The sequence below is a fragment of the Phlebotomus papatasi genome, chromosome 3 (assembly GCF_024763615.1).
Source record: "Phlebotomus papatasi isolate M1 chromosome 3, Ppap_2.1, whole genome shotgun sequence".
In the NCBI taxonomy this organism is placed as follows: Eukaryota; Metazoa; Arthropoda; class Insecta; order Diptera; family Psychodidae; genus Phlebotomus; species Phlebotomus papatasi.
In genome coordinates, this window is record NC_077224.1 from 73,819,383 (window position 1) to 73,844,594 (window position 25,212).

The following is a 25,212-nucleotide window of genomic DNA, read 5'->3' on the forward strand; positions in this document are numbered from 1 at the left end:
AATGACACTGGCTTCGAGTGATCAATTTTTTTTGCCCTTCTGCCACAGCAGCTCTGATACACCAAAACTTCACCCAATTTTAATACATTTTAAGCTTCCTCCCGATTGAGAGGCAAATCCACATTTTTTGACGTTGGGCAGGCAAAAGATGATGATGAAAGAAGTCGAAGAGATTGAAAGAATAACTTCACTTAGTATTCTTTTCATTCATATCCTGGGCAACAATATTTCGTGAAATTTAAAAATCAGAACAAAAACTTTGAAAGTTTCCGTCATACGAATTTTTGTAAAAACTGTTGTGGAAACGTTAAAAATTTACATTGTCACATTTTTAAATGTTTGTCAGACTTGTCAATTATAAAATAAATAGACAATTTAGTAAATACAACTAAAATTTGGTATTTTTACAATTTGACAATAATAAATTTAAAGATTGCATGAAGATCATTTATGTCAAATTTAAAGCATCAGTAGTTTTTAGGCATTTAACCTAATTTTAGGCAGTTTAAATTTTATAACAGGTTAGGCAGTGTTATTCAATAATTGTAAAGAAAAACTAAAATCCTAAAATATTTTAAGCTTTGTTGCCTAAAATAGGAAGACAAAGGACTATTTAGTGCAAAGTTTATTTGGGGAGACCGGGGCAAAATTAGTCAGCAAATGAAATTTTTCCATACATATAATTCACAAAAAATGGTTGTATCAAGGTTTATATATATTTTAAAGAAAGGTGTTCACCTCGATAAAATTATTATTTCCTCAATATTCCTTGTAAGGCAAACTATAACATCCCAATATCTAATACCATCCGTGACTAAGTTTTCCCCAGTCTCCCCTGCTAATTGACATTATGGTGCTATCACACTACACAGTAAAAACAAATTTACAAGGATAATCGTTAGTTTGCTTTTTTACCACGATTATTCTTGTTAAGTTACACAAATTATGTATTTCAACAAAACGTGTAATCTGAAAATGTGTAATTTAAATTTTATGTAATTGTAAACCGTGTAATCAACAAGGAATGACTACACAGTTTTGTGTATTTTCTTACATATTTCGTGTAAAATTACACAGTTTTTAAATAAAAGGTGTACAAAATTACACAGTTTTCAGACAAAAAGTCTACAAATTACACAAATGTGTATTAGTACACACGATTATATGTTTAATGTAAAATTTACAATGAAAATCATGGTAAAGCAGCCAAAAATTTTTTACTGTGTAGGATTTTTTACAATTTGTAAATTCAATTTAATTTTCAGATGAATTGTTCCTATGCATTATTTTGTATTAAAAATCACTGGAATTGATAGATTTTCATTTATTGATATAAGCTAATACTTGGTTCACAAAAACATGTTTAAACATGCTAAAATAGTATAAATGTTGTTGCTCAAATTAATTTGAATTTAGCAAATTAAAATGTTAATGGCACTGGCATAGCTTTTCAATTTAGAAAAATCCAATCGATTGAAATTTTACGTCTTACTCTTTCAAACTGAAATTAGATAAAGTTGTCTCTTTCTATCAAATGCAAATCCAAACTGAAATTAAAAATTAAATTGAAATTTCAATTTGCATTTGACGGAAAGAGATAACTGTATCTAATTTCAATTTAAAAGAGTTAGAGGTAGAATTTCAATTGATTGAAATTCAGTCAATTGAAAAGGTGTGCCAGCACTATTAAAATTGCTCATTAATTTCAATTTTATTGCAGTTAAACAAGTAGTATTTTAAACAAAATTGTTCTTTTTAAATTTATTCACACATAATTAATTTTATTTGTAGTAAAAAGTATAATAAGTACAGTAAGTTTCCTCCAAAGTTATTCGAGGGATATTGTTGTGTCAAGAAATCTCAGTTGGGGTGACTTCATACAGATTTTCAACACGACTGTATGAGAGTATCTACGTGAGCCCCCTTGCCTATAACCCTTTCTTCTGGCTTTGGGGATTCTTTTGCATAACAGAGTTAAGTGATTTTAAGTACTATCACACATTTTCCGAAGTCATTCACAATAAAAAAATCTCGCGGCACTTTTTAAAATTGAGCGAATTTCTTGCAAAATGTGTCCTGTAGCGGAATCCTGTAACGGTATGACAATGTCATATGACAAATTTTCGCAATAAATTCGAGAACAGGACAACATTAAAGTCCAGTGAGCATCAAATGCCTATTCTAAGGAGCTGTATGAGACTTTTAGTAAATTGATATGAATCTGATTTTCGATTATTTTTTCCGAATTTATCATATAAAAATCTTCAAATTTGCCGTATGACATTATCATTTCGTTACAGAATTTCCCTCCTGGCTGTGAGAATTTTACATTAAATTCTAGAAATCTTAATGCTCAATTGAATGTAAAATTATATTGTGAAAATTCTAGTGTGATAGCACAGTTAAAGATTTGGGTTGTTTTACGGGATTCAGATCTAACTTCTGCTTAACTTCTTCAAATTATTAACAATGTAGATTTGTTGGAAAATGTTTACTTAGGAATAATCAAGATATTAAGAACAAATGGACCAGTAGATTCTGGAAAATAAAATAAATTTCTTGTTATTTGGGATTTTAAGAACTTCATGAACTGGGCTAAATCTCTGATCTGAAGAACGCTTTGGGCATTGATGTCATTTAGGTACTTATCTCAATTTTAAGGAATACAAATCTTGGAATCTTTTAGACTAAATTATCTAACGGTCGTCATAAGGATATTCAATGAAGAATTTTAGGCGTTAATTAAAATAAAAGATCTGGATTAGGCATTAATATCCAATTTGCGGCTTTAATATATTTTTTAGGTGCTTAGTACGTTAATTTTGAGGACATAAACTTCACAAATTATTCAATAAAATTTTAAATACTGTAGGCACGTTCTTGATTTCTGACTTTTTTTTTTAAATTTTCAGTGTGAAGTTTGGGACAGTATCACAAATTTGGATTAGGCATTATTGTCAAACTTTTAGGCAATTTAAATCTAGAAATACTTCAGACTTTTTGTTTAAAGGAAAAATACAGAAATTTTTAATCAAAATCTTAGCACTAATTGAAATAAAATACCTGGATTAGGCATTTATATTTAATTTTAAATACTAAAATTTTTAGACACTTATGCCAGTTTTAAGGAATTCAAATCTTGTAATATTCGATGAGATATTCGATAACAAACTTTAGGCATTAATTGAAATAAAAGATATTTATTAAGCACTGCTGTTAAATTTTAGGCATTTACGCTAATTTTGAGGAAATCACCATTAAAATTATTCAAGATTGTTGTTATATATTGGGCGTTGTTGTTCTTTAAAGTATTGTAAAATATTCAATGTACCGTTTGGAACAATATTACAAAGTGTTTAAATTAGGCATTAATGCTTAATTTTAGGTACTAAAATCTTTATGCAGTTTTTCAATTTTAAAGAATTCAATTTTTAAAATATTTAAGCTCTGCTGATTGACGATTTTTATAAAGATATTTTATGTGAACATATTAGGCCTTATTCATACTCTTTAAATTAAATAATTTAAGGGCAATTAAAAAGTATGAATAAGTTGGACATTATTGCCTAAATAACATGTTAGGCATTGATGTTAAATTTTGAATTTTTCAAGGTTTTATCAGTTTCACAACGTTCGAATGAAACGGCTATGAAAATTAATTGCAAAATTAACCCTTTAACGACGAGACACTTTTTACGGACTGAAAATCAACAATAAAAATTAAACTGAGAAATATATTCAATGATAAGTCTTACATCTAACTTTGGAAAGTTCAACCGAGTCTGATTCGGTGTAATTTGTGCTTCTATGAACGATAGGGACAAAAATATCCCAAAAATTTAAGTAATTTTTCTGACAATACCAATGAATAATATTTCTCGCTTTAATGAAAAATATTACGTATGAGTATTGTAGTTTTTATTGCCAAAAGGGTTTTGCTCAAAAAATATTATAAGTATGAAAAATAAATAAAATCAATTATAAATTTGAGAATTTAAAAAATCGCCATTTTTGATCTTGAATATTTACTACACAGCAAATATCTAGAGACTTGTAAAAAATATCCTAGATTCCTTCAACCCTCTACTTTGCAATTACGTACTAACATAATAAAAAAATAACTTTAGGTAGTCAGGAAAAATTATTTTCTTTATGGGACACCGGTGTTCCAATCGTCCTTAAAGGGTTAAAGTAAGGTGCTAATGCCAAATTTTAGGCACTAATGTATTTCTTGGCAGTAATGCCAATTATAAGAAATTAAAACATTGTGACAGTTTAAACATTGCGTTGTTGGTATTTAGCCAATGCACATTATTAGAGTTTCTGAAAAAGAAAGATTTGAGAGAAGATATGTGGGATTTATTTTCAGTATTTTCATTAAGGTTTAGGAATTAATATTTTTTTGGAATCGTAATATTCAGGACAATCAATGTACAATTTAGAAATTATCTTAAGAGATTAGAGTTATTTTTTCTAATTCTGAAAGAGATTTCTTTTACCCACCAAAGACAATTTTCATTGTAACAATTGTGAAAAGGTAAATCTTTTAATGAAAAACTGAAACCATACTCCATCAACATTCACATCCGATGATATTTGATTTTGTTCCCTCTCGGCGTTATTGTCCCTTTTATGGTGCCTCTTGCAGAGGAATTTTGTGAAATTCATTCACTCTAAAATTTTGTCTGTTCAAAAAGAGAAAAGTTTTTCTTTAGGGATTAAAAGACTGAATAGCTGAGCGTGACAGAAATTGTTCAAGTGCTGCTACAATTTTGGGAACGTGTCCATTTGCGGTGAATCCAGATTATGAATTCCCTTTTTCCATTCACTGCTCTCTTGGCTAAAATTCAATTTGCTACGGACACCAGCAAACAAGGTGAAATTTCAACTGGGGAGCGTCCCTGATTACCTCAAATGGTAGCATTGAGTGCGGGTCGGAAGACCAAAAAGTAACTCCCGAAGAATCAACCTTTTGGGGTGGATGTTCTATGTAGTTTGGGTAAAGGGCGGTTTTTCTGAGAGAGAGCAGATGTCTCTTCCACGTGGGAATAGCCATGCACATCACAAACACGTATGGATGGACCCGACAAGAGGGTTAAATCGACAGAGAGTGAATGACTTGTGAGTCCCAGGCTCTCACATTTTATTTTATTGTATGTTTTAGTGTGTATTTTGCCGCATAAAATACACACACGCGCGTACTTTTCATATTTATTATGTAATTCTGTTTGAACAATTGATTAAGGACTGCATGAGGAGCACAATCGGAGATTTTACCAGAGGGAGATGCGATTTTCTCAAAATCGAGGGGTGAATCACGCTTCGACACTCCGCACTATCCATAGTGTCGCAAGAACAGAGTGAAATTGCGTTGTTATGCTACATAAATGTTTATGTACCTTTTTGCTCAGACGAACTGTTAGCATTTAGCACGCAATTGATGTTACTGAGAGATGAAAGGTCATATATTGTACTAAAGTTTGCAAATTGCCCTAAACTAGTATTATCCCTTTGCTTAATGATAATTTTCTCATTTTAATGCAAAGAAACTTTTACCATTAGCAACTTATTCTTAATTATATGCAAGAAAAGAAGGTAAAATGAATCACAGTTCAATTAAAGAAACAGAAAATCCAGTTACTGAATGCACCCCTTAAATTTGAAATAAATCTTTACGCTTTTGATTCTTTAAATCGATCTTGAAAGCCTATTCGTATTCACCGAGAAAGCTTTTTAATTTTAAAATACAAATTGCTTTAAGCTCAAACGTCAGCAAAAATTAAAAATAAGGAAGATGAATTGGAAATATCAAATTCTTTGAATTTTCTGTAATTTTAAAAGTAGCCAAGAGGACCTTTCAAAGTTTTAAAAACAAAAAATATTAAGACAAAATTGTAATGAAGGGCACTAGCCTTTGGCTCAAAATGATAATCTTTAATTTTTAAACTAAATATTTTTAACTTAAATCTTTAAGAGTTATTCAGCTCAAAATGTTAGAAACTACACTATTATACACTGTTATATTCAAATCTATCCCTTAAAAAACTTATACATTTAAGAATGCAGTATAAGTGTCTAAAAAGACATAAGGGGTATAGGATAACGTGTGATATTTCTGAACAAGGTGTTTTTTGGGACATAATAGGGGTATTTTTGGACACATCAAAAATCCTATAAATATTTGTTTTCTCATTATTTTTCGATTTAAGGCACTTTACAAGTAAAATTTAAACAATTTTTTTATGAAAGAGTGAAGTTTAGACCTTCTTCCAATTGTTCCGAAATATGCCATGTTTACTGTTTAAATTTTTTGCTATTTCGAATAAAATATGCTACATTTTTCAACATTTTTCAAAAAGCTTAAATATTATTTTGTTCCCACGTCGTCGGCCGAATAACGAAGAGCTGAGTGTACTAATAATATCATTTTTTGTTTAAATAAGAAAAGGTGCTATTCCAATAAAAAATGAACATGGTTTTTCGGCATTTTACTGTTCTCAAGTGCTTCTGCATTATTGATCTTTTCTTGTGTTGGATTGTGTCTCGACTGTTTTCGTCTCTGTATCTTCGAAGATACTTGGAATTAACTTCTGAAATTTTTGTGACATATTTTGTGATAGAGGGATCCGTGTCCGTGATGCAATTGGTAAGAGCATTCGGCTCTTGGGCGGTGTGACCCCCGGCTCGACTGTCCCAGTTGTGACTTCGAGTCCCACCCGGTGCAAATGACTGAAGTGTTTGAATGGACATTTTTCACGGAACCTTGAACTGTATAATAAATTTGTAAACTGAACAATGTACAGAATGGCTGAAATGGCCCAGTACATTGAAATAAATATAAATAGCACTGAGAAAAAAATAGGGTGCGATTAAATTTTTTTCCTCATAACTTTAACACTTTTTAGGTGTATATTTTTACAACGTTCGATTGAGAAATTTAGGCCTTCCCTATTAGAGAAAGAACTGTACTACTTGACCCAATGAGTGCTCTTCATGATTGATTCATGATACGTTAATATTATTAATCGTGTCGAGGCTTTAAAAAAATTAAGTATGTCTTGCCCAGAAACGGGCCACGTCAATGGCAAGCGGACTTGCCGACATCAAATCTTCGTTAATAAATCATTCACTGAGAAAAAAAAGAGGGTGAGATTAACCTTTTTCCTCAGAACTTTAACACTTTTTATGTGTAAAAATATATCAACATTTTTCAATGTTAATTTTACACCTTTTTAAGGGTATAATTAACATGAACAAGGGTAACTTTAACCCCTTATACAACTAAAAAGGGTAATATTTACACCGATTTAGGATCAATACTGCAGGGTAAAATTAACATTTCCGGAATGTTATTTTAACTCTTTCGGATTTCTCTCAGTGAATAAATATTTTGTGATAGTTTATCTTTCAAATTAGAAAATAAAATAAATCATATTTTTACCTTGTCGTTTAGGATCACCCCTTAAGTACTTTTTAAGAAAGTTTCAATTTGTGATAACCTGGCGAAGACAATTCAAAATGTCAAAATCCATTCTTGTACTCTACAATAATATTTTTAAAAGTGTTACGAATTATTGCTTTTTTAAAATTTAACGGAAATATAGGAAACTTTGGAAAATTAATAAATAACTAATTAACTCTCTCCGGGAAGTTCGAGCAGTAAAAAAATAAAAACAGTTGCTAATGCTACCCGCGGAAGAAATAAGTGTCTGCACACAGATGAAAATAATAGGTATCAGTTTTGCGCATTTGAATCTTCTCTACTTTTGCAGTATTATCTAAACTTATAGTTATGAAGGCGAAACATTCAAGCAATAATACCATAAACTTAAATGATTGTTTCAAAAAATAGTTTGAAGAAAACAGTACAATTTTTTACTGTTTAAAATTCTAAAGTTCATTTCGGAATAACAAAGTTTTTATAATTAGGGTAACGTGTGGTATTTCTGGACAAGGTGCTTTTTTGGGACATAATATAGGTGTATCGGGACACATAAAAAATCCTATAAATATTTGTTTTCTTATTATTTTTAAGTTACATATGAAATAATAAGCTCTTTACGTACCAGATAAACATAAAATTTCTGAAGTTTTATTTAATTAAAGCGTGGAATACGCGTGAATTTTGAGTGTCACATTTCATTTTTTAGAAGACCTTCAGTGTGGTCAATTTTGCAGATGTCAACACAAACAGTGCTTAGTTTTTTTCGATTTAAGTCATTTTAAAAGTGAAATTTGAATAAAATTTTTATGAAAGAGTGAAGTTGAGAACTTCTACTTAAAGGTAAATAATCAGGCTCGGTGAAATTTATTTGTATAATAGCGACTTTTTTCTGTCCCGAAATACCCAACTGTCCCGAAATATACCGCTCTTACTTTTTTTTTTACATTTTTTGCTATTCTGTATAAAAAATGCTGCATTTTCTACATTTTTCGATGAGAATCTTATTCTGGATAGCATAACTGTGTTATCACACTTGCACATTAAAATTTTAAATATGATTCACATTAATTGTCGCTGGTGAGAGTCCAAATGTGTAATATGTGTGTTTTAATCATTTTATATTCACAATTTGATCTATTTGTTGATAAAAAGGTAGACTTGGCCCGCAAAATTTGATATAAATTGATTTATAGCATTAATGCGAAAAATTAATGCGATTTTCTTTAATGTGAAAAATATTTATGCTTTAGGTAAATTTAAACTTATTTTTGCAGGCCAAGTCCACTTCTTTATCAATAAATAGAAAAACCCCAAATATTAAGTGACTCAAAGACACAAATAACATATTTGGACGCTTATAAGCGACAATTAATGTGAATCACATTAAAATTTTAATGTGCAAGTGTGATAACGCCGTAAGGAACATAAATACTTGTATCAACAAAGAAAAAAAAATATTTGAGAAGTTGTTAAGCTGTTTGAGACTTAAAAGTGCTAAAAAGTGTCCCGAAAAACCACACGTTACCCTATATTAAAAAAAGTTTTGCCAAAGTTACAATCAAACCGCTAGTTTGTGGTATTGTCTTTTACTGCCGGGGAATTTCCATTTTATTTAGCCACCAAGTGACACAATTTTCTAATTTGTTTGAAAAGTGAATATACCATTATTTATCTTGCACTTGAAAGTTGCATCTTTCGCATCACTTCTTTCAGCCCTTGAGCCAATTTTCCTTGATTTGTTTGAACAAGTTCTTCCCGCAGCAAATGATTCTCAAAGTCAATTTTGACTTTGTATAAATTCTTTGTGATGTACTCCATCAATTTTACATCAAAATGAGGTTTCTTTGAAAATGTTACACAAGACACGGTGTTGACAAAACTGGTTCACCATAAGTCAAGAACCCTTACTCAGTGTCATCTTTCTCATTCTTGAAGGATTTGTAGGGAAAAGAAGGAGTAAAATTACATGAAGAAAACTTTCTGCAAATTATAATTAGCAAACTCAAAATTAATTTCAAATTGTTTGCTCTTGCGATGCGGATCCCGAGATTTTATTGCACTCATTATGATTCTACAATTGAGTTGCTGACGGGAAAGGGAGTTCTGGATGTTGGGAGAAAAACTTAAGGAGATTGAGAGTAATTTAGAGTATTTAAAGACCGGATTCTGTACTATAAACCCCTTGAATTTGCCTCACAAACAATATTTTCCTATTTGTCGCATTTGTAGCTTCCGTCCTCTTCAATATATTTGGTGTTCGGGGCGATAAGAGCGAACAGAGACATATTAGGGATGGATGTTGGAAAAGGGTGGGTTTTTTTTAGTGAAGGGTAGTTTGAGGCTTTTCAAAAGAACTGGGAGATACATTGTGTGTTAGTGCAATTGCGCAATTTCCTTTTGAACACTTTGCAATACATCTGTATCTATGAGTGTATAAAAAGGAATTTTATTAATTTTCACCACGAGCTAAACCCTCAATTGCCAAATGTTGGATTTCGACATTACAATAAAAAAAGCCACATAGACACGTATTATACTTTTTTAGAGAGCTATCCCCGTTTTTGATAGTGAAAGCAAAGAATATAAAGGGATATTATCATGGACTATTATACCCTCCAGTTTTATACATTTTTCTACCGCATCCCAAGAAACAGTTTCTACTCCAAAGTATATTTTTGAGTTATCTGATTACGACCATGGTTTCCTAAAATCCTGATTGTAGAACTCATAATTTGGTTGTATTGTCAAATTATCAGTTTTCTCACTTAAAGTTGGTCATTAATGCTAAGACAGCGGTAGCCGCTATTACATAAATATGAAATTATTTAAGCTGTGCATCTCTTAAATACGTTTCAAAGAGTAGGAGAAAGTGGGGCACCTTTGAAATTGGGATTTTTCTCCTATGTTTAAGTGGAAATGAGCCATGTTATAATGTAATTTATCTTCTTAATCTGTTTGTCCAGCTAAATTATATCACCATAAGGCTTAATTTTATTCAAAAATAGATCAAAAATTCTGATTTTAAAGGTGCCTCACTTTCAAAGGTGCCCAACTTCCCCTTACTTAGTTCGAAAATCGTAATATATTGATAAAATAAAAATATTACCCTGAACTGACGTGGAACTTATTAAGTGTTAGGGCGCACGCCCTATCATTCAAGTGACCTGTGTTCAAATTCCTTTTAAGTTTTCGGAAATTTCTTCCTTGAGCTTTGAATTTGGAAAAATTCATAAAAATTGTCTATAAAACTTTAAAAAAATCGGTTAAATAATTCCACCGGGTGAGTAGAGGACCAGGTCGACCTTAGGATACTTTACCTTATTTACCCTGAATAACTAATGATTTGCTAAATATTTTGCCTAGGACAAACTATAACATACTTGTATAATTTTACCCCTGATTAATTCTGCCCCATTTCCCTCTAATATTTTTTTTAATAGATTTAAGTACTTCTCCTATATTTCAATGGAAATTCTTACTCAAGTTTAATTTTCTTTTTTTTTCAGGAAGGCTACATTTACTCCTGAGTAAGTTACGCTCACATTTTGTTTTGATTGGATTATATTTTGAGTCAACTAAGGAGAACTGGGGCACCTTTGAATTAAGGTTCCTTTGAAAATGGACTTATTTCCTATTTTTAAAAGGGATTAAAGCTTAATTTAGCTTCACAATGAGTTTGTAAAGCTAATTAATATTACTGTGTTATCACACTTGCATTTTAAAATTTAAATATGATTCACATTAATTGTCGATGGTGAGAGTCCAAATGTGTAATTTGTGTGTTTGAATCATTTTATATTCAAAATTTGATCTATTTGCTGATAAAAAGGTAGACTTGGCCCGCAAAATTTAATATAAATTGATTTATAGCATTAATGCGAAAAATTAATGAGATTTTCTCTTTAATTTTTTAATGTGAAAAATATTTATGCTTTAGGTAAATTTAAACTTATTTTTGCAGGCCAAGTCCACTTCTTTATCAATAAATAGAAAAACCCCAAATATTAAGTGACTCAAAGACACAAATAACATATTTGGACACTCACAAGCGACAATTAATGTGAATAACATTAAAATTTTAATGTGCAAGTGTGATAACGACGAAGGACAGTTCCGTTTAAAATAGAAGAAGAAGCCCATTTTTAAAGCTGCCTCAATTCAAAGCTGCCCTATTTCTCCCTATTGTAGACTCTGTAAACAAGGAATATTATTATAGGACACTTATGAGAGGATTATCTCTTTGACCATTCCTTACCAACATCTTTGTAATACTGAAATGCCCGAAATACCCAATTACTTGTCTAAGTCTCAAGGAAATTGCACCATACTAAGAACACTTCTTGACTCTTTTATATAATTTTCCAGATTTACTAATAGAAATCTCAGAGCATTTTTTAGATGTAGGTGGCACAAGTTTGTTGCCTCATGTACGTTCGGAAAACCAGGTAGAAAAAATTATAGAAAAAATATTTTTTAAATTTTCCTTTTTGCAAATTAGTTGCTTGTAATCCCCAGATCATATTTATATATTAAAAAAATATAATTCATTTTATTTGTTATAAAAAATTTTTTTTTCCACAAGTTGATCGTTTTGCATGCGTCAAAAGTTTGTTGCCTCATTTGAAAATGTTACTCAAAATGGTCAAATATGTGCAACCAACATTATGTCATCCAATTATATTTTGAAGTTATGTCATTTGAGAGGGAAATGGTGCCTTTGCACAATTTTTAAGGTTTTTATTTGTCGATTTATACATATAGAAGTGTTGATAATTATTAAGGAATAATGTATTTTTATAGGGTAAAGTGATATAATTTGGAATTAGTGTTACAAGTTGGACAATTCGCCGGTACAAGTTGGACATGGCTTTTTCTTGATAAATTACATTACAAAATTTGTTTTTAAGCACAAGGAACCAAATTATAAAACTAAAGCATTAAAAATAAACAAATAAAAATGAAATACTAAATTTATCAAGACAAAAAGCCCTGTCCAAATTGTACCATTGTCCAACTTGTACCACTGTTTAACTTGTACCACTTTACCTTATTGATTTATAATCAAAGTTAAAAATGAAATATTACAATAAGGTAAAACTAGGGAAATCGTCCAGTTATACTGCAAGAGTGAATCTACATCATCAATTTCTAAATTGGATAGAAAATCACGAATTTAGTCCGAATTTTAAAGTTTCCTCCAGTGATACTGAAATATTTGCAGAATTTATAAATATTCAAAAAAACTAAAACTTTTTTTTTAGCAAACAGATATAATAATATGGGCTCTGATTAGAAATTATTCGTACTAAAATATTTTTCAAATCGAATCAAATCTGATAAGTTCTAAAAAAGTTTTATAAATTTTGCTTAAATAAATTGAAGTAAAAATTTAATATTTTGAGGTAAATTTCTCGCAATGTACAAAACACTTCAGTTCACTTTCAATTAAAGAAATTTTTTCTGAGATTCTTTTATAATGGACACTTTGAGTATATTAAAAGTTAAGAAGCATTAAGATGTAACTTCTTGAGAAATATTTTCTCAAGAGAGATCTTAACAGCTACATCTCATAAAACTCCTTATCATCTTTTCAAATAGTCATCATAATGGTATCATTTAAAAATTGTGGATATTTCAGATAGCACTTTTTGCTACTTGGGATTTGTGAATAATTCGTCTCTCTTTTCACTGGCTTTTCTATCTTTTATTCACTGTGTAAATAATAATAATAATAATAAGTGTGTGCGAAAGAGAGAAAGTTCCAACGAATTAAAATCACAAAGGCACGAAATTTGCATCCCTTATCGGCAACTGACGGGAAAATTTTCCCTTTGGAAGTAACAAAAGAAAAGTGGAGAAATGGCTCCATTGAAATGTATTTCTGTCGTTGGATGATGTTCTGTGATGAGAATATTTTGGTGGGTGAGCTACTGTTTTGGGGTTGGGGGAGAAGTTTGGGGCTTCTGGTTCTGGAGAAAGAAGAAGAGTGTTATGATGTTAAATTAATTCTAGGAATTATAATACTCTGGTCGACAGCGATTTTCTTCATCTTTTCCTCCTCTAAAACATCCCATCTCACCAAAGTCCATACAACAGTGTATTCTGCCGGGGTGAAAAAGCCCAGGAAAATGGAAAACTTTTCCTGTTGGCAATGTATAACATTTGAATATAAATGATAACTTTTAGTGGCTATAAAGATTGAGGGAGGAACTCTTGAAACACCCAAAAACTCCGGAAAAAACAGAGAAAAATCCAACCACTGAAAATTTTCAGCATTGTCTCTATGGTTCATTTGAACAAACTTTTCACGACAAAATTCTATCTAACAATATTTACACATTCATAATAAAGTATTGCTATCCCTTAGGGGAATATCTGCTGGATTCATTCTTGCAGATTAATTACGCGTATTTTAATTAGGAATGCAATTCCATTAATCGTCGAATTCTTCAAGGACAAGTGAGAACGTAGATAGTTTCTCGGATTTGAAATGCAGAAGTTTTGCGAATTAATCTTATCTAAGATCTTTTTTTAGTCAAGATAGGAAAAATTCTTTCTTAAAAGTTTTGCGGAAAGTGAGATAATTTATCTAGATTATTTTTATCTCTCAAATCTATTCTAACACTTGCGCGCTATTAAATTATTTCCATGGACAAAAGAAAAATGTCAAGAGTTTGGAAGAAAAAATCTGCATAGGGGATAATGGAGTAGATCTGTATAGGGGCAGTTTGGAACACTATAATTTTTCTAATTTGATACAAAACTCAAAAGAATAAGGCCAAAAATTACCAATATAGGGGAGAGCTTTTAAGGCTTCGCATACGCTCTGGCTTCAAACACTTCATATTTTTCCCATATTCCTTTAATGAATCCAACTTATTCTTTTAAGGAAATGTGTGACTTAAGATTAGTTATTAAAATATGTCAGGGATAGGTCAGTAAAAGAATATGGGGAAAAATATGAAGTGTTCGAAGCGAGAGTGTGTGCGAAGCCTGAAATCCTTCCTCTAGCATAAATAATTTAGATTTTCTTTTAAATAAGGAAATTTTGCATATTTTGATCACTTCGATATTTCACAGGTGTATAAAAGAAATAACAAAATTTTGGAAAAATATAATGGGCTTACCGGCATCAAATCCCTAGCTCTGCATGAGAAAGAGGCTACAGACAAACGAACGCGTTACGCCGCTTCTTAAACTATTGAAAGACTTCCACGCTTCCACGCTATCCAGGTTTAGGCACCACCAGTAATGGCTCAATTAGACTCAGGCTGATCCTCGAGAGTATTTAACATGTGAAATGTGACAGCAAATATTTATCACAAACTGTCATACGCTGAGGACTTGGGATCATCAATTAGAGGTCTTTTACATAAACTTCCTTTACGTAATATTTTGCTTCTAAATTCTATTTGCTAAATATTCTCGAGGATCAGCCTGAGTCTATTTTGGCCGTATAAGTCTCTCCCTTAACAGATTGAGTCTGTTTGGTCAGGCTTTCTCCGGAGATATGTCTAGTCTAGTGGATTGACAAAGTGGCAAAAGCTCTTGTGTGACTTCAGCCTTGCTCTTGCTTTCTCGTATAGTAATATTGCACGTTTACGAGATATTTTCTTTACAGTTAACAATCTTAACGAATTCTTATGGTGAATAAGAATTAAATATTTCTTCATAATTGATTAATAATAATAATAATGGTACCACAACGTTCGATTGAAGACTTTCCGGTTTAGACTTCAGACTAGTCCGGGATTTCAGGATATTTTGAAAAATGTTCATAGTGTAGTAGGACTGTTGAGCCTAGAGGAGTAGGAGGGAGAAAGCCCATCCTGACAAGGACTCTTAAGCCAACGGTACCAATCACTGTTCAGCTGGGGTGGTAACTCCGAGGGGTGCTGTAACGACAGCTAACCTCATGTTGCGATATCGCTATAATTCCGCTAAATGGGGTTGTGAGTGCTCGACAAGTTCGAAGGCACAATCAAATCGGCTGCTCACTCGGTCTTCACCAACGAAGCGAGGAGGATGCCAAATTCGTGGCTGTCTTTCAATAGGTAAAAGGGCTCAATTCCGGGAGGCTAGCACTGAAGGGTGCTTCAGCATGTTCTGGTGTGGGGCCTGTAGTATTCGTGCTAAAAAAATTATTCAAAACGCTTGAGAAATACGCTTCCTCGACCCAATTGAGCTTCGCCTTGAAAGATTAAACATTATTTAGAATTATTCAGGGGCATTTTTGTAAGTAGACGAAAGTGTGACCTAGAGAAATTCTTAAGCATATATGAGCTTATAGTAGATATGAAAAAAACTTTACTACGCATTTTTGAGATAGGAGATGACTTTACCCACCCCTGCTTTTCTAAAGTGTTTCTTTATAAGTGTCTAGCACAGGGGCCTATCGAGCCTTATAAAACGTCGGTTGCCTCAGCAACTGTGCTAACTGCATTTGCTTTGTGTCAGCATTCGTTGTAAGCAACGCATCGCTGCGCGGCGTTTGCAATGAATGCAGACACAAAGCAGATGCAGTTAGCACAGTTGTTGAGGCAACCGACGAAAAAGTGAAGCTATTTTTCACTGTTTCTTGTAAAAATTTTGCAGATATTGCACCGCGACTTAAACAAATTTACCCGTAGTTCTTGTATTATTTCGGCGAACATTATGAAATATGTATGTCTAAATAGCTTTTAATGCACAATTTCGAAATATATCAGACTGATAAGTCAATTCTCTTTAGGACAAAACTTGCCATTAGTCTTCAGTGCCTTTATGCACAAATGTATGGAAAAATGGAATGTCAAGAGGCCCCTGGTCTAGCACTTAAAGATAATCATCAATCAGATTGGGTAGAACCTAGTTTCCGGCGAGTGGCCTTCAAAGTTGAAGCCAATTTCTTACTTTCACATACAAATGCGTATATGGGAATTTTTCTACACTCGTGATCGTTATGCTAAATATTTAAAAAGTGAGAAGTTTTTCCGTATTATAAGATATCTTTCCGTATGGAGGGATAAATATACTAAATTTTTGTTTAAATAAATTTTTTCCTTGGAGCACTGTGAGCTGAGTCCGAGATCAATTTAGGAATTGGCTTCAAATAGCTCCATATAAAAAGGCCAACTTGCCAGACGCTTGGGTAGAACAAATTGGCGGAGATCATCCTTAAGAATATAAAGAAAACCTTACGAACAGCAGGGTGGTAATGTCACCCACATGTACGTTACTAGTAAAGTACTTAGGGGAAACTGGGCCAGTATAAAACATGGGGTAGTTGTAAACACTGCGATTGTTTTTAAATATTAGACTTGAAAGGACGAGGGCTATGTATACGAAATTATAGATATTATAGTGATCCTTGTCCACTGTAAAAATCAGTGTTTAAAAATACTCCATGTTTACTACTACCAAGCTAATGCAATACCTTAATTTTAAATAGTTGTACAACAACTAACTTTACTTACAAAATGTATAAAAATGAAACAAATGTAATAACATCACAATGAATTTTTATATTACTCAGATTATGGCCCTATTACTAAGTTATTTGGTTATCATCATTCTCATCGTCACCCAATCACGCCTGAATATTTAGACTATTTTTTCAAATTTTCATAAACTCATTTACATATTTTATTTAATGTGAATTTTTTGTATAATTCCATGTCCCGTAAAATGGTTCAATAATTATCAAATTTAAATTCAATAGAACTATAATAAACTGAAAAATAATTTTAATGAAAATTTTTCAGCTTATAAATCTCAATATCTCAATCCAATAACCTAATAAATCTTTTCTGAAAGCAGGATAAACCACAGTATAAATTTGTCAATACTTACGCCTTGCAATATTGCACATTGTACATCAAATGGGAGGATTTAGGCCGGAAAAAATATTTTACAGTTTCCAGGTGGGTAATTAAAAACGCTTGGTGTAATTTAATAGATTGTGAGGAATTCAAATATGTGCTGGGGCAAGAGGAAATTGTGTACAAAAGTGATAAAGGAGCCAGGGTATTGGGTAAGGGAGCGAAAGATTGGACAACCGGTTCGTCTCTTGTATTAAATTGCGTTGTATGCCCTGTATGGTAGGGGTTGAAAAATCCCTCTATTGCCGAATGAATATGGTTTTTGATTTTTAGGGTGAAATTTTGCCATTTTTTACAATGGCCTCGCACACTTTCCAGGGTTTTACTCCAATCCCCCTTTTTCCAAATTCTTTTCCATCCTCAATTGTATATGTATTTTGCGCGGAGATTTTTTTTTCTATCCGTTGTTCAGGCGGAAGGGAAACGTGAGGGTATGGAGAATTTATCATGACACCCAGTGTGAGTAAAATCAAAAGACAGGGAAAATATTTTTCCATGGGAGCAGTGGAAATAAATCTGGTACTTTATACAAAGCATTTACCCAAAAAGTACTTGTTCATCAGACGCGTGCTGAATGATATTAAATAAATCCTTGGTAAGTTGAATCCTCAATCCATGACACATAAGGGAATGAACATGGGTAAAAAGGGGCAAATGCCATCAAAGGGAGGAATTTGGAGCTCACTATATGAGAAATGATTTGGAATCTTTGCCAAAGAAATGTCTTACATTATCACATTTTTATGTTTAGAGACAATAATCACAACGGGAGGTTCTACTGTGATATTTCTAATCGCAGAACCACCCACAGATCAACAGTCACCCTCTTTTCACATTATCCCATCTATTCAGAGATTTACCATTCATCCCATCTTCCCTAACTTCCCAAATCGATGGACCGTTTTTTCTGTGCTCCATCATCACCCAGAATAAAAACACCCCCTGCGAAAAACTTTACCTCAATATGCTATGATGAAATTTTTTCATGTAGAATTTATAACTAACATTATTGATCAATTAGTCTTGTAGTGATGTGAACTGACTTAGCAAAAGTTTTCCAGCAGGTTTCCAAAATAATTCAACTCTCAAATTAGTACTTAATATCAAAACTAAGGCATATTTGCCACGATGCAGACTTTTCCGTCATATGCAAAAAGTCAAAAAGTTTGACGATGACTTCGTGCTTGGAAAGGTAATTATTTTTGTGAGAGATGGTGAAAGTTTTTTTTGATAAATTTTTTTCCCATAAATCCAGCAAGTTTTTTTTCCAAAGTTTTGAAAGACGCAATAATTTACTTTTTTTAAACAAACTATTTAGAAAGTTAGAAAACATTGTTTTTCTTTTGGGATTTATTATTTTAAAATAAGTTTTATCGTTTTTAGTATATTATATATTCGGAAAATTTAATTCTCGAAACTTTTTAACTCCTGCTAGACGTTCAAAGGTTAATTCAAGTTCTAAATGAAAAAAAATTTAATTCGTTTTATTTAATTTATATTACAATGAGCTAGGGTAAAGTGGTACAAGTTGGACAATCAATGGGACAATTTGGACAGGGCTTTTTGTCTTGATAAATTTAGTACTTCATTTTTATTTGCATATTTTTAATACTTTAGTTTTATTTATTTGGTTCCTTGTGCTTAAAAACAAATTTTGTAATGTATTTATCAAGAAAAAAGCCATGTCCAACTTGTACCGGCGAATTGTCCAACTTGTAACACTAATTCCAAATTATATCACTTTACCCTATAACAAATTTACTAAACAGTAATACACTCAGTCCCGGGATTACATTTTCGGGACCGAAAGAAACGCGCGAAATGGCATTATGCATCGAGAAAATTTGCATACCCACAGGGACTTTCTCTTGAATAAATCGGCCGTAGAACGAATTTCGCGCGGGGTAAAAGTAGTCAAAACAAAAAGTTTTAACTGCTTAATAGAAATGCATTAGCAAACAGTACTTTTTGGCCAGAGTTCTTCAATAAATGGTTAGAATATTAAAAAAATACGTTAATAAAAGAAATTAAATTTTTATTCGGAAAAAGTAGCAAAATATTTTCAAATTTCCCGAGTCGCAAAATAGTATACATTCAGGCGTATTTCAAAAATTAATTCATAAATTGACTCCCAATGCTCCCAATGGTAGGCAAACTTGCATAATTGTATGTGCTTCCGTCAGGTGCATAATCCCGAAGTGCATAATGCCGGGACAGAGTGTACTACTACACTACCACCTTTACATTTACATTTTTGTACAAAATTTACATTTTTTGGAAAATAAATAAAATTATCTAGGAATAATTGTGCTATATATTTTCAGATAGCCAATATCCAAGAGAAACTAACCAAACTTAATAAGTCTGAATAACGTTCATATTCATTTAGCAAATGAGTTTTGAAAGTTCAACTATGTGAAATTGCCCCACTCTCCCCTAGTGTCATGTGATAAACGAAATCTGGGCAACCTAAATAAACTAAGGGGTATGCCAGAGCCATAAGATCTGTCTTGTTCTCATTGCTATCATCTCAAATTATAATTGTATAAATTTGACTAATATTATAGAGTTTTTTATTGACCAAATGTGTTCTAAATAATACTAATGGTGATACAGGATTCCATGAAGGAACTAGGCCTTCCCGCAAGGGGATTTCTAGACATCCATTATTATTTTTTCTTATACGGGATGGGGTTGTCAGTCGCATGCTCCGTGAAATCAAGTGTAGTGAAGTTCACTACACTGGTGATTTAAAGGTATTCGTACCCGGGGGACCTGCATCATAGAGCGAGTACTCTACCACCTGACTCATTGAGTGCCCTAATGTGTTCTTATGCTATACGAAATTGATCTTTATTGGTCAAAATTGTTTTCTTTTATTGGTAATATTGAATTTTTTACAGCTCGAATTTTCTATTTTACTGATCAAGTTTAGGATGAATGTCAGCAAAACCTGTAAATCTCTATTTTTAATTAATCTTTAATCTTTATTCATTCATAGGATTTAGAGCCCTCTTTTACAATAAGAAGGTCAAGAAGATGAACTCCCTCCGGATGCGTCAGGGGGTGCAATCCTTTCATGACAGGAAAACACACAATTCTTTGCCACAGTTCTTTGGCAAAGAATTGTGTGTTTTCCTGTCCTGAAAGGATTGCACCCTCTGACGCATCCGGAGGGAGTTCATCTCCTTGACCTTCTTATGCTAATTATCGTCAATAATCTTCTTTTACAATTTAATGAATTACAATGATAATCTTATTGAATGTAAATAACTCGATTTCACCTGCTTCCAGAACGTCTGAACTCTCTCTGCGGTCTTATTACTTGGGTCGGGAAGTCTAATATTTGTTTTTTTCTTGTTTTGATTTAACTTTTCTTTCTGTTTTTGTTTTCTTTTTGTTTCTTTTTCATTTTCTTTTGTTTGTAACTATACGTGAGGGACTTAGAAGTCTATTGTATGTTTTTCTTTATTAAATAAATAAATAAAATAAATCGCTATGTGCGATGGATATACTTCGACACTGAATGGTATCCAAATCAAAGTCTTGTGGTGGAACGGGCTGGTCAACATGCCTTCCAAGCGGGACAGAAAATGCTCGATGACTGCAACTGAAGTAGTCAGAGCGATTGTAGAGCTTAACCGGTTAGGGAGTTGATAATACGGCATTGATGGCTTTCACAAAGAATGACTAATGTGGCAGTGCTTCACGATAAATCCTATCAGTATGTGTGTTCTTGCTGGAAGTTCCAAACTAGAGTTGTCCCCATCCAGACTCTCATTTTTACATATTTAGCACCGGGCGCGATTCGATCTCACTATCGATCGAATCAGGGATCTCTCGCACCAAAGACCTAGCAGTCTTACCAACTGCGCCAATGAGATCCCCATTAATAATATCTCTCGCCGTTTTACTTCTAGCTCGGTATCATGATGGACAAATAAAACATATGATAATTGTGAAAAAAATAATAATAAATTAATAGTAGCAATGGAAGAAAAGAAAGAGTAATTGCTTTTAGAAGATGTCAACTTCTGGGGCTCACGAAAAGCGGAATTCGAAATCATTTACGGTTTTGTTTTAGCAACAAACATATGATAAAATTATATCCACAATTTAATTTAATCCTTGGGGTTGAAGAGGTGAAATACTAGACTTAAAATCAAATTAATAAATTATTTAGGATAATTTTTTAAATACTTCAGTTATTAACCCTTGGTGGGAATTTATTTTAAATAAGCAAACCCTTCTCATAAAATTCAAAAATATGATAAATTGTATGTTGAATGTATTCAAAAAACGACATAAAATTAATGAGGGCGTTTTCCATAAGCTGTTGTATATATTCGACTCTGGAAGGGAAATAGCGATAAGATAAGGTTTCTAATCAAAAATACCCCTCCGGTTACTTTAAAACGGGTTGATGTCTTGGAAAAACATAAAACATAAATATATTCTGTTCAAAATTTTGTATAAATTGTAGTTCATCACTAATCCACTTTTGTAAGGACCAAGAAGTATCTCAGAGACCTTTCCCATACCTTTAAATTTTAATGTTAAAAGATGAAAGAACAAGAAGAGCTTATATTAATGAAAATGTTTATGAATAATTTTGTAGTATTAAGTGTCAATATACATTGGATCAAATTTCAAAAGGGAATTTTAGTGTAGCAATAATAAATTCTGAATATGGGATTTGAAATAATGGCACCTCTTTCAATTTATGAAACTTGTGTGCATTCTTTACGAGTTTTCCTTTAATCTCTATTATATCCTGGAGTATCCCTTCTGATGCTCTAGTTATAAGGCAAGTGAATGAAAATGAATAAATTCATTGGAGATACCTACAAACCCTGGATAATTGATAAAGAACGTAATTTAGGAGACTGCTTTGCATGTAAACATCCCTATTTTCGCATTTTAGGTTAAAACTTTCTTAATGAATAAGAAATTATTTATGCGCCGGTGGTTTTGAATTTTCTGAACACAAAAGGCTTGTGGGAAAATAGTGGAGGTTTGCTGTCTTTCAGCTTAAAATTAATTGTGTACTCTTATATCTGCCATGGGGTATTTTGTAATACATCTCTTATTTTGTACGATGCGGATAATTTCCAACGGGAAAACTTTCATTCATGTGTCATGTTCTAATGGATTGTAATATTGGAAAAGTTGTGAACTGCTGTTTGAGATATTTCTCACTCAGCATCAGTTATGTTAAAGCTCCAGCTTTTTGCTTAATTACTTGACCTTATGTAGGAATTAAATTGTGGCAGTCAAGTATTTAAATGTATTTAACGTTTTAACTTATTTTAACAACTATATTGTCAAATTACTATAAATTTGAGCTATTTTCAATTTTTTGAACTTTAGTAAATGATTAATAAAAGCAACTACTAAAGTTCTTATGAAAGCTTCAATTAAAGATTAAAAGTGTATAAGCTATTTTTCTTCTACCTACCGTAAAAAGCAAAATTTATTGCTTGAACAACTTGCAACATAACCTTAAACGCTAAAATGAATCCAAATTTAAGGCATTTTTGCTTACAAAGCTCAAGTTCAAGTTCCAATTCTTTTTTCTCTAAATGAAAAATTCTTTGTGAATGAAGATAGAGGGGACTTTCTAATTATGGGAAAAATTTACTACTTTTAAATTTGTTTTTTTTTTTAAAACTTTCAATATAATCCCAAATATATAATCTTTAAAATATAATCTTTTGATGATCGTTAAAATTCAAGTTTGATGGATTTTCATTAAAATTACTTAAACATCTTCTCCAAACAATACCTACTTCAAAGTTTAAAGTCATTCTTCATTAGAATTATTTGAATTTGACCATTCTAATTCCAAAGAAAAGTTTCCAATCCTAAGTTACCTATAATTTTAGTTCCGAAATTTAGTTCCCAACATTACTTTATAATTTTACATACAAGATGGCTCTAGAAATATTAAATTATGACTATTTTGGTCTCACAAAAAGGGGTTCAAATTTTAGATTAAAATTTATAGGATGTTTTACAATTTCTATACTCTTACTAAAATAATTTTAGTTCTTAGATTTAGTTTTCGATGTAATGGTATATTTTCAAATTTTTATACTATTGGTTATTTTTTTGTTATAATCAGTTTTGTTTTTCTTAAAAAAGCTTCAGTTTAACAAAAAAAACGTTGTAAGATGTTATGAGACTACCACACATTTGTTAGATAATTTTATTTCCTAAATTTAGTTCTCAAAAAAAGCTTAAAGATACAATTTGCAATCAACATAAAGATTACAATCTTAGTTAGAAATATTAAGTTATGATCAACTTATTTTCACTAGAATAATTTTATTTCCTAAATTTAGTCTTCGGTATAACTCTTACGGTAAATATCTATTACATTCTTGGTTAGAAATGTTGATTTATGGTTATTTTGAATGAACATAAAAGGATTAATTTCAGACTGAAATTTGTGTGACGTTTAAATTTTATATGTGTCTTTACTGGGACATTTTTAGTTCCTAAATTTAGTTCTCAACTTAACCTTAAAAATATAAATTTACTACAATTTTTTTTGAACTTAGGTTTGGATCATTTAGTTTTTTGCAACATGACAGTTTCCTTTTGAAAATATAATTCATAAAATATTTCATACATTTTTAGTATAATAATGTCACTTCTTAAATTTAGTTCTCAACATAATCTTAAAGGTCCGAATTTAATACATTCTCTCTTGAACCTAGGTTTGGTTATTTAGTTCTTAGCTACATTAAAGTTTCCTTTTGAAAATATTATATTATTTAAAGAAATATTGTAAAAATGTGTTTTATAACAATATCATTAGTTCCTAAATTTAGTTCTCAACATAACCCTTAAGAGACAAATATATTGCATTTTGAGTTAGAAATTGTCGGTCTTAATGCAAGAGTTTAATTTTAATACAAAAAAAATTATATGATCAATTATGATAAACTGGCATAATGTACTTTCACTGGAACTCCTCCATAACCTTTGATCTTTGTAAATTTAAAAATAAACTGTTGTCAAATAAAAAATCATGCCCTTTCAGCCAATGAAAAAGATCTATATCGTGACCGAAAGCTCTGGGTAAGACCATAAAAGTGTTTTCATTTTACGGTAATTTTTTTCCTGGCGAGCACTGGAGAAGTCCCTGTGAAAATATACATATTTGAAATTCAGGGGGCAAATTCTGCTATTCATGAGTTTCTCACGTGAGAACCAAAATCGAGAAACACCACTAAGTTTTCTATAAGGAAAAATAGAATCAACCACTATAAAATAATGTGCATTTCTCGATTTTTGTACTCACGTGAGAAACTCCCGATTAGCAGAACTTGCCGCCAGGTTTTTCAGAATTCATATAAACAGAAAAAAAGTATTTCATAAAATTGTTTGTAAATGTTTGTGAATTTCTATCGGGGACTTACGAAATGCTCGTAAATTGTATAATTCACGAAAAAGTTCGTAACAATTTATATTTTTATACAAACACTGCACTGGTAAAAATAAAAGAATCAAATTGATCCTTTTGCAAAGGATGGTTCAAATTCACATGTTCTATTATGAGAAATGTGCATTCAGAGTTCGAAATTTGATCCATCCCTTGCAAAAGGATCAAATTTGGATCAATTTGATCCTTTGATTTTTACCAGTGAATATTGTTCGTAACACGAGCACTTGATGAGCATTTTTGTTATTTTATAAACATTGTTCGGACCGTTCGGACGTTTTTGATCACCTCTAATAAAACTTTACGAATATTTTCTGTGTGTTTAAGAACATTTGCGAACAAAAGTTTATAAAAAACAAAAAATGTTCGTAAAGTGATCATTTAGCGAATAATGCTTGTGGAAAAAGTACAAATTTTTACGAATTTTTTTGTAAGTTAAACAATTTACGAGCATTTCG

The 25,212-nt window shown here is 31.6% G+C and overlaps 1 protein-coding gene across 1 annotated transcript in view; it reads left to right on the forward strand.

The window, feature by feature from the left end:
• LOC129807333 (leucine-rich repeat transmembrane neuronal protein 2) overlaps positions 1-25,212 on the forward strand; it is a 127,363-nt gene that overhangs the window by 12,714 nt on the left and 89,437 nt on the right. The window contains exon 2 of the mRNA XM_055856529.1: positions 10,951-10,971. The gene's annotated coding sequence lies outside the window, so the exon portion shown is untranslated. The remainder of the gene's footprint in view (positions 1-10,950; positions 10,972-25,212) is intronic.